At 38.9% G+C, this 19563-nt stretch overlaps 1 protein-coding gene across 5 annotated transcripts in view; it reads left to right on the top strand.

Moving 5' to 3' along the window:
* The window catches only part of chrm2a (cholinergic receptor, muscarinic 2a), a 90157-nt gene that overhangs the window by 10377 nt on the left and 60217 nt on the right, over positions 1-19563 (top strand). For 4 of the 5 annotated variants that reach the window (XM_085136937.1, XM_085136941.1, XM_085136938.1 and 1 more), the window contains exon 2: positions 19353-19478. The gene's annotated coding sequence lies outside the window, so the exon portion shown is untranslated. Of the gene's footprint in view, positions 1-9806; positions 9930-19352; positions 19479-19563 lie in introns of all 5 variants that reach the window. The other variant, XM_085136939.1, reaches the window with a different exon arrangement.

Raw genomic sequence — 19563 nt, 5'->3', positions numbered from 1 at the left:
ACCCGTCGCCCCTATGTTCACACTCTCTGATGGCCCTTTTTGACAACCCTCTCACAAACAAACCAGTCATAGCAGAAAAAAAGAAATGCCTCATCATAAAACAACTTAGGGTCACACGAAATGGATTTTCCAAGTTGTTATCCTTCGTTGCCATCCACGTTAATTGTTTGGCTAGCATTTTTAATAATATTATACTATGCAAATTCCTACCTTTTTCTAAAAAGCATTCATAGTTTTGACCTGTAGCGGTTTTTTTTTTCTTAATTGGCTGCAGTAAAGTAGGTCATGTCAATAAACTTGCCACTCACCAATGGGTGTGGTTTGTTACATAACCACAGTGAAGTGCAAAATTGAGCCACTGGATGTCTCTAAAAGCATGTTTTTTGGATGACTCATCCTGCATTAGTGGTTCATCCTTTAATTTGTCCAATCATCTGTGAGTCATCATTCATCACTAACATTATTAGCTTGGCCATATTAGGTAGTTGGGAAATGTTTGGGCTTGAAGATGTTATTGGAAATGCAGGTCAGTTGGGGTCCTTTACCTCCACAAATTTCTGTGGCTCTCCAAAGACCTTGTGCCAATTAAGTCTTTGTTTCTTTTTTCGTATTCAAATTCACGTATTTTGCAAATGTTAAAGATGGTGTTAATGCATTCACTGTGTTAACACCATCTGAACAAAATGAAGGAGAGCATTGCTATGCAGGTACATCTCCGCAGCTGTCTCTACTTTGTCTGTCGATCAGGAGAGAAATACAAGAGACAAGGTCATCCCACTTCTCTACAATTTTACACAGTTTCCTTGTCCAATCAATACTCTCAAACATGGCTAAAACAGAGAGGTCTCATTCCCCAGTCACCTAATAATTGAAAGCAGTTAGCATAGAAGATGGGACACGAGTAACAGTGGCGTCTGCTTCTTGTTTTTTCATTGAATAAAATCAAGCTTTGTAGTAAAAGCTGAAACTCAATGCTTGAAATGTTTTAGGTAAAAACCTTTTCCACTTTAGTTTGGGACATATTAACTTTTTTATTTTAATAAATAAGGGCAAAATACACAGAGTATCCAAATCCAATAAAGCATGCATTCATAGAAAAGTTTTAATGCAGGAACTTTCATGTTTTTCATTATCTTAGAGAATTTCTTTCAAGTAATTCAGTTGTAAAACCAACTTGTATCAGTAAAAGTTGATTGCTTTTAATAAGCTGAAAAATATAGGTTTTAAGTTTTTATTTGACTGGGAATAACGAATATCTACAAAGAAATGTCCCCGGGTCTCTTTATCTCTGTACCTGTAAAACATTTTCTTTTCTGTTCTTTCACATTTCTCATTTGATGTTCAGATTTTATTTGATCAAAAATGTTCCCAGTTTCCAGATGACTCTTAAAACTGCGATCCTCAATACTCAGAAGTACTTTAAACTTTTTTTCATACGTCTTTTTTTATGCAAGACGGCTTTTCAGTCTTAAAAGTAATATTAACTTTTTTTAATTTTGTGGGCCGACACATGTCTCCGGTGATTAGTGCTGACTGTTCGACTTTGCATTGGGGGACTGAGGACTTGTTGCGGTCTTCTAAAATCCTAATGAGATTAGTGGTTTATTGGTGGGGGAAGTACAGGAAAGGTCATCCACTTTGCTAAAAGCACAGACGGCCATAGCATTGATTTGAAGAAAGCACCATTCTCCAGGTGCCTAATTAGAATTATTAACATATAGTCTGTTTTAAATTAGATCTAGGTAATATTGAATTAGGTACAGTATGAATAAAAGGTCAAATAAGTGAGTTACAATAAAGGCCTAAGTGTCTTGATTCTTATCAACACAACAGAAAACATAGGTTGCTTTGGTGATATTTAACATTGCAAGCACATCGACGCCAAGAATGGGAGAACTACTGAGGATTCTTGTGATGGGTCATCCCCTCTGCTTTCATGCTTCCTGTAATGTCCCATTGTTAGCACTTGCATTCAAAGCTGGATATGCACGTTTATGCTTTGATTATTATCATCTACATAATAGATAACTGATCTGACCTTGACATTCTGTCTCAGCACAGCACCTCAGCAGTACTGTTTTATGTTTTCAAACAAACCTCCTTATTGAGAAATACATTTATTTTGGTAGATAAGTGAACACCAAACCTTGTATCAGAGCGTTTCTATCTTTAAATTACACTTCTGTGAGAATGTGAGTGCGTGTTCTGCATAATTATGCCCTTAAACAACTTCTGTTCAGAAGTGCAAATGTTGATACTGAGTCTGACTCAATCTTCTTGTCCTTGAAACCACTTAACTTTGTATATTCTAATTCTCAACTGCAAAGACGCACTTTGCACGTGATAAAAACTGCTCACCTGACAAACATTGAAAGTGCTCAGCTTCCAAGGACAGTCCTGTTGTGGTCATACAGGGGTAATTTCAAATGTTTTTAACCTCTCAGTTGGGGGCCTCTACTCACTGGAGAGCTGTGCCATAATATGAGTTAAATTAGGATAATAATTCCTACTCCCCAAAAGATTCATTATGGCAGCCATTCCTGGAATTATACCAGAAGGAACTAAATCCCTCGGACTTAATTTCAAACCGTGGTGTCACTTTTCGCAGTGATGCAACAGAGGAGTGCAGCTCGTCCAATTACCTGTTGGCCAGTGATTTATTTGGTCACTTCTTTTCTCCTTCCATCCTCACGCTAGCATCCTTCACTCACACTCCCTCATTCCCCTCTCCCTACTTTATAATTCTGCTTATCCTATATCCCGGCTTCTCTCGTCTTTCCATCTCTCCTCTGCTCTCCGTGTTTGGCCTCTATATCTCCAGAGCAGTAATGGTGCGGTTCACCATGCCGGGACTCAATAATGAAGCTGCTGCCCCAGAAAAGCCATGTTAATGTTGACTCTGGGATCAGATTCTGCTCCAAGACACACAGCGGTGACAAATGAATGTGCCAGATTGAGCCAACCAAGCTCAGTAAACAGCATATATAGATTTGGGGCTTTGACTGAGAACTGGGAGATGAGATATTTTGCCAACAGATTATGGATATGAGAAAACAGAAATTCAAATTTACTCACCAGGGGATATTTGAATGAGCTGTTAACATAACTTTAACTTGCAGTAAATAGCTGAAAACTTGTAGCTTTTTGGGGCATGTCCAACTGGAGTAGTACATTGTGTTAATAAATGGGAAAGTGGAACTGCAGCTCCCTTAAGTATTGGCTCATCCATCTGGTTGTCAGCAGCATTGACGAGCTGTCTGACTGCTCTGGCTTTGCTACTGTGACCTCCCTTGACCCCTCGATCCGGTCTGACAGGCAGCGATGCGCTCTGTTAGTAGAAAGGTGTGTGCATCTGTCTGTCTTCTTCTGTGCTTAGCTGCATTTACATCTGAGGATTGGTGTGCCAGTGACCCCAGCTGATGTACATAGGCAGGCACAAGGAGTTTCCTATGTTTGCCATTCCCATGTTTCTCCTGTCAGACTCTGTGTGGAGCCTGCAGAGCAGCCATGCATGCCTTCCCTCCATCACCAACAATACTCTGTCCGTTATGCCCACCCATGTTCCTGTAGCCTGATGTATAATCCATTTAAGTACCTTCAAACTATATTAGGCCCATTTGAAATGTTTGTCCTCAGGAACATCCTAATGTAAAGCCCCACTGTGATGCTTTTAAGTAAAACTAAACCGGGTTCGGCTGCCAGATACAATACTATTTAACCAAACATAATATGTATTGCTGTTAAAGTCAGATTTTTGGATTTTATCCTGTCTACAGTGTATTTTTAAACCAAGGGTTTCTCAAACATCACTGAAATGAATGTTCAATTTGGTTGTAGAACTCGACAAGCAACAAGCAGAGTGACCTTAAGGTGGATTAAGCAAGTGCGGTGAAGAAATTATGAATTTTGAATGTAAACTTTCTAATTTAGTGGCACATTAGCAGAGCAGCCTCAGTGTTTTGTGTCTACATGAGCACAGTAATGTAATGTTGAGTCAGAGCCCAGCACACAATCACTGCAGATTCACTTAAAACAGAGGTAAAAGGACTTTAGTTATAATAGAAAAGAAAAGAAAAAAACGCTACACTGCCTGTGTAAAAATCTGAATTGATTAGTTTTGTCAGACTAACTCAGGGGTGACGGAAAAAAATGCAGCTGCAACACTTGTTAGATAAATACAGCTTTGCAAGTAAGGAAAACAAATTGCCATTGCTGAGAAAACTGTTATTTCACAACAGCAGTTTCTAAGCACACTCTACATGCAGCTTGCAAATGTACCCAAATGACAAAGAAAAAAAGATCCTCTCTCACAAATAAATAAAAAAAAAAGTGTCATTTATTTGTGTGAGTGTGAGTGTGTGTGTGTGTGGGTGTATTAAGTCACACTTGGTGTGGGTAAGCACTTCTCCCAACTACTGATTGCTTGAATGTCAGGAATTTAGGGGTGAGAAATTTGGTGGTTGCTGTGCTACGCACAATCCCATCTAAATTCTCACTCTGTGGGAAACACTGCAGTGGAAATTGCACACAATGATAAAAAGAAATGCTCTCACCTCATACGGCTTTGTAAAAGCCGGCACGCTACCATTTGATTATTTAGCAATGGCTGCAGTGATTTATTTGAGCTCTGCTCCTCGGGGCTCACCTTTGGCATCTTGTGTTTAATACCCTGAACGTGAGGTGTTTAGGGCACATAAACTGTACAGAAACTGACCTGCATTACATGCTCCCATTGTAAACTGATGGACTTTTTGCATGCAAATCACCCACATTTGGCAGCACATGTAAATTAAAAGCCTGTTTTAAACAGTGGAGTAAAATTTAGAATCCAATCATAAAAAAATTGCAGTTTTGTAGTTCGCTGGTGACTATATGTACATTTCCTATTGTTTTATAAACTCAGACTGTATTTTTAATGTGTTTAATAAGCACTAGTAGAGTACATTTAAATGCAAGTAGAACATTTAGTGATGTGCAGTCAGAGCAAATCAGAGCATTTCTAAATTGGCAATTTAAACACCCTGGAATCTAATAGTTTATAGGTATGGGGATAATTAGCTTATTTTTGGTCCTCATTTTATGATAATAACAACACCAAGTATCCATCTTGGAAAAGGAGGAGTTACTTTCAGTTAGTTTTTTTGTTTGTAGCAGTTGCAGGGCAATGGAACTTGAAACCCAGATATGAGACGCTGCTCGTTCTGCAGCACCCACAGCTAGGAAAGCTGCATCCGTCATGCAAAGATCATCCCCACCCTGTCTCTTTGAAGTAATGGCTTGGATCTGTGGAGGCAACATGGTTTCATCCAAACAATTTTTCCCTACAGAGAAACACAAGTATGAAAAGGTTGTGCTGCCACGGAGCTACTCATTGAAAAATGCATCAAACTCACTGTGCATGAAGGATGTGAAATGCTACGAGACCAGGTGTAACACGGCTAACTCGATCAATTTTCAATCAGGCCATGCTCCTCAGTCATTCATAATTCTTTTTAGCATGTAAGTGACTTTTGAATCTTTCCACACTGGGGGTGTGCTTAACTCATACACCCTTTACAAAGAATGTCAACAAGTGCAGCGGAAGTTAATTAAAGGAGGCAACGTGTCATGCGGATAATGCTGATTTTTCCCTGTGAAAAATGAAGTTAATTCATTTTGAATTTAATCTCCAATATGTGTTCAAATCAGGGTGTCAGTTCCACTGATATTTCACCGACTCAATTACATTTCTAAAAAACTCCAGAGATTTATAGTGTCCTTTAACCTGACCATATGAATAATTTATTACTTTCAAGCAAAACCCAAGGAACTCTTATTAGTACAAAACTCTCATGTAGATCTGTGTTTAGTCTTCAGTCTTTAAGAAAAAGGCTGGTTTTTAAGGTGAAAGCTGTCAGTTTGTTTAGTATGGAGAACATGACAGAGAATTCATCATGGCTTCTTATTTGAAAGGTTTTCTATCTCTCAATATGGCAGCTGATTAAGTTTTCCTTTCTGGGCTGTCATTGGCACTTTGCCCATTCTGGGGCCAAAAAAACACCTGTCCAGGCTGTCACTTACTAAAGTTATGACATCATAAGGCCCCTCCATTGTTTTGAAGTGAAGGCACATCAGTTTTATGGGCTCCGGTGCCCGGCAGATGATTTGTGAGTGCTATTATCCCCTGAAATCGCTCTGGAAAATGGCTCCAGTGTGAAGATAGGAATTGGTGACAGACGGGGTGGGCGGAGGGGCTTGCTTAGTAGTATAGAAGTGGTCAAGTGGTTGTGTTTGTATCCAGTAAAAGCAAGATCTTGTTCTTTTTTTTAATAGAGAAAAACTCTACCAACACATTATTTGGGTTAAAAATAGCTTTCTTAAAAAAATAAATGTCATCCAGTAATTAGTGACAAACGCATGGCTGAGAAGTTGAGGAGGAAATGGAAGAAGAGAGACGGGGTGAGTAAGCAAAAGGAAGAAGGGGTGAGTGACCAATAACCTAGTTACAAAATCAGCATGCAAGCACTTCATCTTTTTCTTCACATAGAAGCGGTGCAAACAGGTTTGACCGCCATCCAGCTGACAGGGGAAGTTTTCATTTCCAAGCTTGACTAATTCATTATAAAGCCATTTGAGTGCCAGAACTCTGTTGTTATAACTTGAATCTTAGAAATATAAACTGCTGAGTATTTAAAATATTAATTTCAAACTCCCCCGCCTTGGAGGTATGCAAAATGCATCTGTTTAGAAATTCACTTCACTGACCATTTACAATGAGCGGTTCAATTTGTCTGAATCTTCCTCCGTCCTAGCAACAAAATAAGCAGATCGCTGATAAGAAATGCTCATTAATCAGGTCTGTGCAGCAATTGAAGCTGTGTGCCATCTATTTCCCTTTCAAGAGTTTGCTCTTCTTTTCAAAACTCAAAGTCGTGCGAGAACAAAAACGCAAATCTGTTTGGAGGAAAGCATCGCCACAAGCTTTCATAAAACCAGCTGCCTGCACACAATACGTGGTCAAATGTTAAGGTTATCAGCGGAGTCCAGAAGTGAAGGAGCCCCTTCACCACTCTGCTTTCCACACCTGCACTGAGGATTTCAGTTCACTGGCAAAGCCCTCTATGACAGCGCAAAGCCATTCTGCTGGATGGAGATAAAACGTAATACTAAAGAAAGTTAAATAATCAATTCCAAAGAAATCCCTGAGTATTAATCTAGAGCAGACCGCAGGATGGTACCTCCCAGGGGATTGCAAGATGATTTGCAGAGGGATTTAGGAGATGATTCACAGACTGTGAAAAAGTTATATACTAATATTTTCTAAAATACAAACATTTTATCAAGTTTTGATTCATTCTTAAATTTGCACGATGATATGTTCAATTTCTCTCTGCAAAAAGAGGAATTGTTCTTCTCTACAGTCACCCTATTGTCACACTGAGGCACATATTTTATCAGGCAATATTATCAAAACGTGTAGACTCCATTCAAGATAATGTAAAGCTGAACTGTTTGTCATTTTGTCTTTCAGTAAGTGGGATGTGTTTTATTAGGTAGACACCTTTCCATTCACTAGAAGAAAATACAGTATTTTCTGCACAGCTTAACATTGCACTCACAGATGTGCTCAATTTAGTATAGTTCTTCTGACCAGAGGATTATACTGGGTTCACTGGATGGGAAATAAAATTGCACATCATTACACCACTAATCATGTGCAATTCATTTGCAGATATACACTTAAAATAGTGAAAAATTCTAGTTCTGTTATTCTCTTACCTGTTGTTGGCTAAAACTTTAGCGCATTAAATGCATTGACACAGTTTGCACCTTATAGTAAAGCTGCATGTGGGGCACAGATTTGCATGAATCAGTGGGATCAACTACATCTGCCAGAAGTTATATGTTAGTTACACTGTGCAGTAATAATAATAATATGATTTTATGCTACATTTAACGAACCACCAATCTCACTAGGAAGTATATATTTATACTTCATCTACTTTATCTTTAAATTTTAACTCATTTCTGTATTTTTTTTGTTTTTGCACTCTGAGGTCCTTCCCTCTCCTCTCTTGCCCTAATGCTGTGGGTGTACAGGTACCTACATGTAGAAATAATTTAGGAGCACTTTATGGCTCACAATGAATTACTGTGATCTTGCGTTTCACAGGTTACCACTTGAGTAAGATGTCACATGCCTTTTGTCCATGTCCTTCATTCCACGCTATTCCCCATGAAAGCGGCTCCATGGGGAATAGCGAATTGTGACATTATCAGCAAGTGCTGGTAAGGATGGTTAGGGAGGAGTATAGCACAAATGCTGATACCTAGTAATAAGCAGCCTGGAGCCAGCCTCAAGTGACCCTCAAGAAGAACATTTTGTTTTAAACCACATGCGGGCTGGTTGTTATTCAGTTGATGTTACAGCCCCATTCAGTCAATTCAGCAGAGAAAATTGGTTCAAGAAACCGAGTGAAGAATCATATTTTTAGTATGCAAGTATGCATGGCATAAATGCTGGCGGAGAACTACATCAATACTACTTCAGAGTGTGAGAGGTAGGTTATTGGCATTCCCATGTGTTTCTGTTTAACTTTCACTATAGCCTTGATTTTGCTCTGTGAGAGATAGTGACCCATGACGATTCACTGTGTATTAGCAAAAGTTCTTTCAGCTGTCATTGAATGCTGATTTGGAAAAGCACGAAAAAAAAATATCCGCAACACCTAATATAAATGTATGATAAGGGATTTAAAGGCTTGATTTGAAAAGCTGCTGATACCACATGAAGGTAATACTTCTTTAAAATTGTTACTCGTAATCCACCAAAAGGATTATGGTCTTGAAGAGTAGTATAAATGTACCTTTCAGCTTTCTTAAACCAGCAAAAGGATGAAAAAGGACGTCAAATATTTTACAAAAGCAATGAAAAATTTAATCCACATGCACAAGCCATTAACATAATTTTGCTGTCTGCTATATGTGCTTAAACCCTGCTTTTTAAAAAAATATTCCCAGATTCTAGACTTCTTTAAAGGGAATATATAATCTAAATGACCCTGCAGTCGAACATGCACACCTTTGATCCTGCATCATGTGCTGCAGTCAAATATCTCAGGTCTAGGGATACACGATTAAAACCCCAGTGACACTGTATACAGGCTTTATTCAGTTACCTTGCAGATTATTTTTAAATAAAAGCAAAGTGAAGTTTCATCTTATCTCTTTGGATGTGATCTCAACCTCCTGTTTATTCAAATCTTATTCTCTCTGTAGTTGAATAACTCTTGCTCTGGTCCCTATAAGCTCACCCTGAACTTTTAAGTCCAAATCTTTTTCATCCTTTTGTAAAAGGAAGTGGATTCAACTGAAAAGAAGAAGAATGGTGTAAAGGCACATTTTTCAATTGCAAGGATTTGTAAAAGCTGATAGAATGGATTTCTGTTTATTGCAAACCTTTAGGATATTTTTTTTAATCAAAGGAGCAAAGACTAATTTAGATTGCTTATCATTTATGTTGAGTAAATGAAGTTGAATAAACCTAAATATTTAATGTTTCTGTTTTTTAACTGTCATCTTAAATCTCTGTACAATAGTGTTTAAACCATAGGCAGTGCTCACAAACTAATCTCAGGCAGACTTTTCCATCTGCAGATTTTGATCTAATCTTTCCCTTTTGCTCGCAGCCTGAGAGCTAAAACGAGCAAATTGTTGTTATTTGCTACACTTGCTCTTTCTTTTCACTCAGTGAAAACCTAACACAGTGAACAAGTACTTTTTTTGTTTTTTGTTAAAGTTTTTGTTTTTTTTGTTTTTTAACTCAGACAAGAAGCGTAACACCTGGAAGGAAAGAGAAATCCAACGTCTTATTGGGAGGTTATTGGCAGCAACATCAAAGACTCTTCTCTGTCTGGTCTTTTTAAAATCAGCAGCAGTTCCAAGTGCAGGTAGCTCTTAAAATCCTTAATAGAATATCAGTACCTGCACATGCAGTAGATCATCATTACAACATGAAAAACACTACAATTTGTGCTAAGAATGCATAGAAATGTGATTATTTCTACCAGTTGTCTGAGGTATTTTTTCACCCTTCAGTTAATGTCAGTTTTAAAGTGCCGTGAAAATGTAGTGACACGTTTTTGTCTTGACTTTGAATCACCGTGACAGTTAGATGGAGTTTCTGAGTGGACTCAAAGTGACAAGTTTGTCCAATGATGTGGCGCTCAATGTTTTGATGTCTCAAAATGTGATGGTACCAGTTCAGCCTTTAAGCACAAACCTCAATTCCTATCGGGTTCCAGTGAAGAATAGTGCAAACACCAAGTGATGGAGACGACACAGTCAGAGATCTAGAGAACCAGAATTTCTTAAGGTTAAACAACACTGGGCAACATGACCAAAGAGATACCATCAGCAAGAGCTGCAGGTATTACCTTGTAAAGTAGCTAGGAAAGCAAAAAAATATGGATCTAAACTCCAAGAAAAAAGACAAGCTGGAATACCCGATTTGCAACAGTAGAAACCTGTAGAGGCTGCTTGCTTATTTAAGAATTACGACAAAAATTTGTACTGTGCATCACTATACAGTTAACAATTAAACATCAAAACATGTGTTTTAACCTCTACAATTTCATTGTATTTTCTGTTACTTATTTGCTACCATATACACAAGTGTCACTATGTCTGCAAAACAGACTGGTGGTTGCGCAGGCCCACACAGTTAGCTTGTGTAATCATGAAGCAGAGGCATTAAGTGGAAGAGAAAATGAAAATTCAGGTAAAGATGTTATCTTTGCTAGGACAGTTTCTCCTAGATGCACTCAAGCTTGTTTTGACAACAGTTAGGTTTGAACATGTTCTGATACCTCTGAAATATCGCTCCCATGGGAAAAAAATGGCTTCTTGTCTCACACTGATCCTATTCTGAGCTCTTAAAATGTTCCAGATTGTTTCTCCCACCTTCATGAAAGAATTCTTTTTTTCCCCCTTAAATGTTCTTCCTGTATTCGTGTCAGTGTGCTAAAGTTTATATCATATTTTGTTGAATATTTTTTATTACTTGGATGTCAGACTAGTTGGGGATGATGCAGAAAGCAGAAGTGAAAGCTGCACATGTATATATATATTGTTATATATCCGAGATCGCGGATACAAGCGGCAGAAATGAGCTTCCTCCGAAGGGTGGCTGGCCTCTCCCTTAGAGATAGGGTGAGAAGTTCCCCCATCCGGGAGGGGCTCAGAGTAGAGCCGCTGCTGCTCCACATCAAAAGGAGCCAGCTGAGGTGGTTCGGGCATCTGACAAGGATGCCTCCTGGGCGCCTCCTGGGTGAGGTGTTCCGGGCATGTCCCACCGGGAGGAGGCCCCGGGGCAGACCCAGGACACGCTGGAGAGATTATATCTCTCGGCTGGCCTGGGAATGCCTTGGTGTTCCCCCGGATAAGCTAGAGGAGGTGGCTGGGGAGAAGGAGGTCTGGGCCTCTCTGCTTGGGCTGCTGCCCCCACGACCCGGCCTCGGATAAAGCGGATGAAGATGGATGGATGGATATTTATATATATATATATTGTGGGTTAAAGGATGCGGTGCCTATTAAGACACCAGCATAGTCATGTATTTATATTTACGTATTTATTCTTCTTCTTTTTTTTTTGATAGAAACTTTGCTACATCGTGGGAAACACTTCACAATACAGCAATTGACTTGTAGTAAACTCCATATTTTACAGTATATTAAACATTTTGGTCATTTTTTTCATGGTTTTACTGGCTTCAGCTAGACAAAAGTGGTTAAACCCCAAGCTCTTCTTGTTCACGTTTTCTTAGGCAAGACACAAGTTACCCAGCAGTGCTCTGTTTCCATAGATTCCATATAAAAATGGAAAAATCCCTGAAGCCCAAAAAGTAGTGCTTTAAAACTGAAAAGGGACCTGCACATGTATTGAAGTCTATGGGGAGAAAAAAAAACAGTAAAAACATGTCCTGATAAGTTTCTTATTGTTAGTTTCAAGTCTTATTGACCACAACATGACTGTTTGTAAATTGTGGTCCCCCCTGAAGACAAAAATGAAGGATAAAGCAGTGTGTGCTTTACACCTGGCCTGTCGTGTGACTAAGAAGTCACAACGAGTATACAAGTGTGCAGGGATGCTCAGTTTCTTAGTCAGATCCACCTCTCACTCTTCACACTGGTCTGAAAACACCAAGATGGTAACAATGAAAAACACTTAGTCCGTCATAAACTGATGGGTGATAACAAGCTAGAGTATCACAACGAGTGTGATCATGCGTCTTGAACGCATCACAATTTTTAATAATTCGTTTCTACAACAGTCCTTCATACTTTCAAACCAAATTTAACCTGAGCACATCCTTATTAAAATCCTGTTCATTTCGCTTGCTTCTCCAGTTCTTCAGTTAATTTAATCTTATATCCATTTTAGTTATTACTTCATATTTGAGCTGAGACAAAACATGTCTTTAATACATCTCTATAGACAAAGAACACATTATCGTCATGAGCAGTAGCACAATATTAAGATAAGTTGCAGTTCTTGACTAAATGCTTGATTAAATTAACTACAGATCACATATATAACTGGGTGATTGGCACACATTACGCCAAATCAAGACAGGCACTGATTCCAAAATCCCACGTGCAAGTAATGGAAATGAAAAAAAAAAATAAAATCCTTCAGTGGTTTATCTAATTAGTGCCGTTAGCTCCGAGTTGCACTGTCGAGACATATTATAGAGGGAGAGCACACGGCAAGGCAAACGGCAGTGCAAATAGCTAAGCAAACTCCACGGTCTAATACCGTATCCTTTTGCCCCGAGGTTAAACAGATCCACTAATCTTTCTCCTTGTTTGGTCTGGGCTTTGCACTCATCCAGGCAGCACCCACAGCAATTGACGGCAGCACAGTCAATGCTCCACTGTCTTTCAAGCTGAATGATTTGGCTCAACATGTAGGTGCAAAAACATCCACCTACTGATAATATGATTGATGTCTGCATTAGTCAGGATACAGTAAGATCCTTGTTACTTGGATTTCTTAATCAACCAGAGGAAAACATTCACCAGATGGGAATGCCTATCGATCTATAATGTATGCTGGAAGCATATGACACTCTATTCTAAAGAGATGAAAAAGTACTGGGAGACTGATGCATTAGCGTGTAAACAAGCTGACAGGCAGCTTTTCAGACAGTTACATAATAAAGACTTTTTATCCAGACACATCGCCCCCCAACTGGGATGTTAGCTGAGAGCAGATAATGAAGAGCCAGAGTAGATGTCCACTGAGATCTATGACCGCGCTTAGACTTATAGAAGCTGCCGCTCATTCCTCTCTAACATAATGCTGATGTTGCAGGAAAGCAAGAGCCCACACTTGAAGGAGGACCCTGGCAGTTTCAGTCAGGGGACACCAAGTACTAGGAAACTGCATTATAGACCTTCCCTTCTGAGTATTTAAAAATGGAAACACTGGGAGGCTTGTTTTATTGCTTATGCTTTCGATGAGATCTCTCCAAAGCACTTCCGACAGTTCGTAGCAGTGTGAACATGTTTTTGTTAGAAAATGCCCTCTTAAGGGGAGTCTTGTGGAGATGCAGATGTCACTGGACATAAAACAGCAATTTCAGGATGGGGTATTCTGAGGTGATGCTGTGATAAGTGAAAATGTGATATGAAGGGTTTAATCTCTGTGGATATCAAATGTAGCTTGGTATCCACCTGTCCTCATTTCATTTAATGTGCATGCATTTCCTTCTATGTGCATTTCTCTATGTAGGCACATTTTATTATTTTTTGTGACCTGCAGTGAGCTATATTCATACTAATGCACAACCAGGTCTGTGGTCAACCCTAATCATGGTCAGATCTCTCTCTTGTGATGGTTACTGTGTTAAAAGATAGAAAACTGTCTAAGTCACAGCCATAATATGATGTGGCTGAAGTCTGACTGCTGAGAAAAAAAAGGAGCTTGAATGCTTCCTTTCTTATCTCCCTTAGCAGAGAGTACACAGGACTATCCATAAGAAAAGGAAAGGTGATAATGCCACCTCACAATTCAGAGTAGTGCACCATCTGACGGCTCACGAAAACAAACGATCAACTTGACCTGTCAAAGGATGCAGATCTTCATGTAAATTACTGATGTGTTTCCATCTCCTGGTATAACTTGCTAAGATGCTTATACAACTGAGCTTTTAATAATATCTTTACTTTACAGGTTAACTGTGAGCTTTAATCTGATTTAGTAAAAACAGCTTTTTATGAAGTTGTTACTTTTGTCAGACAGCTCTAGAAGTTTTCTATATCTGTATAAAGACTGCTATATCAAAATGATCAAAGTAAAGTTGAGATGATTTTGCGCGTCTACTCTGCTTTAGTTAGGTCCTCATTTTAAGCCTTCCTTTATTGCCAGTCTTTAGGATTATCATTAATTAGTTTGACTTCAGTCACAGATACTGAGTCTTAATGAAGGCAAAAGTTTAATTACATCATCTCTTCACCGAGAAGACACAATATGAGTGGCAAAAATGAAAGCACACACTCTTATTTCGCCGTTACATTTGGTAACTTCCCTTTTTTGTCTATTTTAACATTGGTAATAAAATAATAATAATGGATTGCATTTATATAGCGCTTTTCAAGACCCTTAAAGCGCAGACAGAGCTGGAGATTGAACCGGCAACCTTCCGGTTACAAGATTAGCTTCCCAATCCCCTGAACCACGGTCGCCCTTAATGCAGTAATATTTTATGACTTATAGCTTCCATAAAACAACACGTGAAAAACACATGTGGCAAAGCACCTAAGATGTGCTTTTTGTAGTCCATCTTCAAAACATGGTTTGTACTACATTTCAAATCAACCATCAACATCTGCCATTATATAATTAAATTCTTAAACTCTTTCCTTGACCTCATGAAGTTTTATACTGAGGTAAAAAAAAAAAAAAAGACAAAAATGTCATCCATACATCTATCCATCCAATTCAGGGTCATGGGGGCTGGAGTCCAAGAAGACATTAGGTGAGATGCATTCACATTCACACCTAAGGCAAACTGAGAATCATTAGTTGTACCCTGAGAGAACATGTAGCCTGAGAGAACACAGAAAAGGCCAACAGGTTGAGACCCAGACCCACCCTGCTGTTGAGGTAACAGTAATTACCACTATACTATCGGTTGCCCAGGAAACCACAACCCATAAACACAAAGAACTTTGAAGTGACTCTACTATACTACTCTCTTATGTCTCAGTGTCATATTTTTTTTTTTTTAATTTTATTCATCACATGTTTCTTATTATTGCAATTTTTTGCTTTTCGTGATGCTTAGAAAACCGCATGTACAGAATATTCAGTCGGCATATCCTGAGTGCCATGCCTGTCTTTTACCATGTCAGGACCCAACCTAGCAGTGACCATGGATACCACAGTTTGCCCTGCACCACTGCAACAGTCCATCACTGTAATCTATATGGTAATACTGCAAACAGTTTAGCCTGCACCTACTGTATTAATTGAATAAAATAAAACAATAAAATAAAATAATTTATCAGTTTGCTGTAATTTCTTAATTGTCTGACTGATTTCTAAATTAGGTCGCTGACTGATCTATACAAAAAAAATCACAGTGCTTGTAGCCAAAGGTGTTTAATTTTCAAATGGTTTGATTTATTAAATCAGCAATACAAAACTCAAAGATATTCAGTTCAGTACCTCATAAAACAAAGAAAAGCTCAACTGGGATTAGAGGAATTAGGCACATTGTGTTTCAAAATTACTTTATTAGTCAATCATTAAAATAATTACTTAGTGATATCTTAATTCCATTAAAGGACACTATTTGCTGCAGTTAAAATGTGTTAATAGATCTTCTCTGACCTGTAGGAAATATTCAAGAATTAAAAAGAAAGAAAAAAATAGACTGGGTAACATCTAATTCACATTCAGAGAAGGAAAGTAAATGTTTGTTTGGGTTTTTTAGTTTTTTTTTGTGTTCTTAAGCATTTCTTAAGAACATAAACTCCTGGGAGATATATTTTTTATTTTTTTTAGATATTTTCTTTTAGGTTTTAAAGGGTAAAGTGCAAGAGATTAATGCTGTTATGTTTGGATCCCCAAGAGGTTTGTCAGTCTCAAAGATAACGGCATCTGCTGCCTGTCACATGCTATTCTACTGACAACTGCTGGCAGCAACACACAAAGAAAGCTAGTGTAAATAATGAACAATGTAAAAATAACAATGTGCTTCAGTAAGTGATACTGAATATAAACTTAAAAAAAACAGAGTACCTTAAAAAACACATTTATGTTTTGTTTCTCAAGCAATCTTTACACCAGCGGTCCCCAACCTTTTTTGCGCCACGGACCGGTTTATGCCCGACATTATTTTCACGGACGGGCCTTTACGCCAAAACTTCAGAGGAACACAAAGGAACAGGAAACAGAAAGGAACAGGAAACAGAAAGGAACAGGAAACAGAAAGAGCAACAGGAACACAAAGAGCCCGAGGTGTTGGCTTGGTCTAATTGCTTTATCTTAAAATGTGCCCCCTTACAACATTAATGCTGCATGAAGAAAAATGGCAAAACTGAGGCAAGCTTCTGTACGTTGCACTTGGTAGTTGCAGACCCATCTCACTACTGTCAAGGCACTGACACCAAATGAACATCTAATGCATATCTGGCAATAAAACCCTTTCACAATTCCCAAAGGATCCGCTGCAGGTGTCACAGTTACAGGAAATGACACCCCTGCACAGTCCTGTACAGACTGTAATTGGCCAGGTACTTATGCAATGGGTGGTTTTGATGTGATTGACTGGTGTAGCTATATTTCAAGAATAGACACCACCATCTGAAATCTTTTGTTGCGTAATCAGATGTAAATGTCATTAGTAGACAGCCTTGCCTTCTTGCCTTACATAAAGACTAAAATTAGATCATCCACACAATGACACAAATAAAATTAGGTTTGAAGCTTCCAACCATAAAATGTAGGGTTTGTGACATTCGTGCAGCTACCCGAACATACTCGCTAACCAGACAACAACATTTTTTTCCTACATCTTTGCAGGGCTTAGACAAGTGTCAGGATGTTACAGTCCACCCAGTGTAGAAGCAAGTCAGGAAGTGTGCTCTTCACCAAATGTTTAGTTCTCCTCAGTGATGACAGTCTGCTAGACAGGTTGGTCACTCTATTAAATCAGAGTTCCTCCTCCCCAGAGGCTGAAGTAGTTCTTGGGAGATTAAGGTGATAGAGTGTGGGTAAAGACAGCTGCCTGCGTCATATGCCAGGGGAGAACCTACACTGCATTTTTATAACCTTGATGGCCCTTTTTCACTGACATATACAGTAAGCCCACTGCTTGCAGCAGAAAAGAACTTAGGTCATGCCAGACTACCATGAGCCAGTCTCAGCTATGCACGTTTAGCCTTACAGAGCGTTTATTCAGAATTCTCAGATTTGTTGATGAAGGATTAAAATGGCTGCTGGCCAGGAAGATTGTAATCGCCGTCCAAAGCTGCCTATTAGATATTTAAAACCCTTATCATCTGACAATTTTGTGAATAATTTCCATCATGTTATAATGCAGCAGAATTGCTAGGAGCCTTCAAATCATTTTCCTACATGATTAGAGAACACTGAAGCGCACTTAAGTTTATGCAATGTCTGATCAGACTAAAGGCTTTTCCTATTAGCATAATAAATGAATTAGAGCACCAGAGACAAGAATTGTTAGGCAGTTTTTCACCACGGGGAAATAATTTGGTTTCAACTGTTTGAGACAACAGTGGTGTGTCACCCAGCCTCAGCATGTTTCACCCTCCAGCGTTCCCGAAATCTTTCCATCCAACGAAAAGCCCTGCTGGTGCCTGGATTCTGCTGAACGTGGGGGTCCTATGATTTCTCTGCCATCTTCTGTTTTGTGATTAGTCAAAACATGACTGACACGGTGCAGACAGTAATGCGTCTCTGCGGCGACGTTCCATAAACACAAGTTGTTATCATGACGCTACATCTTTTCAGCAACACAGACTTAGTGTACTAAACACTGTGGCCTCAGGGCTCAGGATTTATCCTATTATCACCTGCTCGTGTCTTCCCCTCCCCTTGCGTCTTAAACTAAGGTTATTGCTCATCCACAGTTCAAAAGAAGGTATTTTCTTTATCTATTTTTTACATGCTTGCCCTTCATATACTAAAGACAAAAGCAGCAGCTGTTATGTCCATGAAGTGTACAAGTCTTTGTTAGAGAGATTTTGAAACTGCCTGGGTTCCTGTGAAGAGTTCTGTGTAAAATTTATACACATGACATGTCCCTGTTAGTGTCCATATGGGTGAGAGTGCTTCAGCACTCTGGGATAATGGTCTCAGAGGGCTGTGGCTGAGGGTGCGAACATATAGTGAACTCAGGCCATTTACATCAGAAGCAGTCAGAACCATTGTCATTTTCTTTGGTTCTCATGCTGGATGTATACATTATGGATAATGAGGATTATAGGTCTCCTGGGACTGAGTACTGTATAATTTACAAAGTGGTCTATGACACTTTTCTGCCCTTGAAACAGCACCACTGTCTTAGGACAGAGACTTGAAGAAGTGCTGGGTTGTGAGCTAAAGCTTGTTTAAGTCCTAGCAGAAACTTTAGTTTGATTTTTGGATTCATAGTTACAATTAACAAGCTGTACATTACGCCATCACCAGCCTCCACTCCAAAACAATGACAAAATGAAGACAAAGAAATGCCTGCATCAGTCCCATCCCCAAATGTGTGTGCATGTGTTTAGATGAGAGGTAGTGTCCTGCCGAGAAGCAAGCAGAGTGCTTGATTGCACAGACGGGACATTCTCATTAGAATGGCTATTTTAGAAAATACGGTGCAGCAATATGATGATTGTGCTCCTGACAGCATTAAGTCCACTGAAATTGCTACATTTTTTTAAGCACGACTTATCTCCAAGGTTCCTTGTGAACATTCACGGGGAAAAAAGCACTGCAACACTATATTCGCCAATAATAAAGACCATATCAGAATAGTTGTTGATTTCTGTAGTTCACTTCTTCCTTTGTTAATATTTTTTAAAGTTTGCTTATTTTTTAATTTATTTGTACTATTAAAATGATAAAATGGTCTTTACAATTATAAACAGGGAGTGACAGTAATTTATTGAAAATAGAGGTTTAATATGATTTAAAAAGAAATGTCAGAAATGGAACTGAGGATGGATTTAGGAATTTATGTGAAGATACTGTACATGCACATCTTTCACTTTATTTAGGTTTTGTGTTCTATTATATCTTGAGTTGGGAGGCTTTCTATTGCTCATTCTGTGTCATCTTTCTTTTTGTGCAGTGGCCATGGCTATTAACCATCAAGCTGGAGCCTGATCAACCAACCTTCTCTGGTGCTACACTAAATGGACACTCAGAATATGTCAACCGAGCACGAGAAAGCCCAACGGACTGCTTAACACTTGCTGTAAGTACGGACGCGCTCTGACTCTGCAGTGATAGAAAGTTCACTTATTACTCAGACCAAGTCAAACCCCACGAGAGATTAACTC

The sequence above is a fragment of the Neolamprologus multifasciatus genome, chromosome 17 (genome assembly GCF_963576455.1).
Source record: "Neolamprologus multifasciatus chromosome 17, fNeoMul1.2, whole genome shotgun sequence".
NCBI classification, from domain to species: Eukaryota; Metazoa; Chordata; class Actinopteri; order Cichliformes; family Cichlidae; genus Neolamprologus; species Neolamprologus multifasciatus.
The sequence above is the reverse complement of the archived record's forward strand: the minus strand, read 5'-3'. Positions and strand labels throughout refer to the sequence as shown.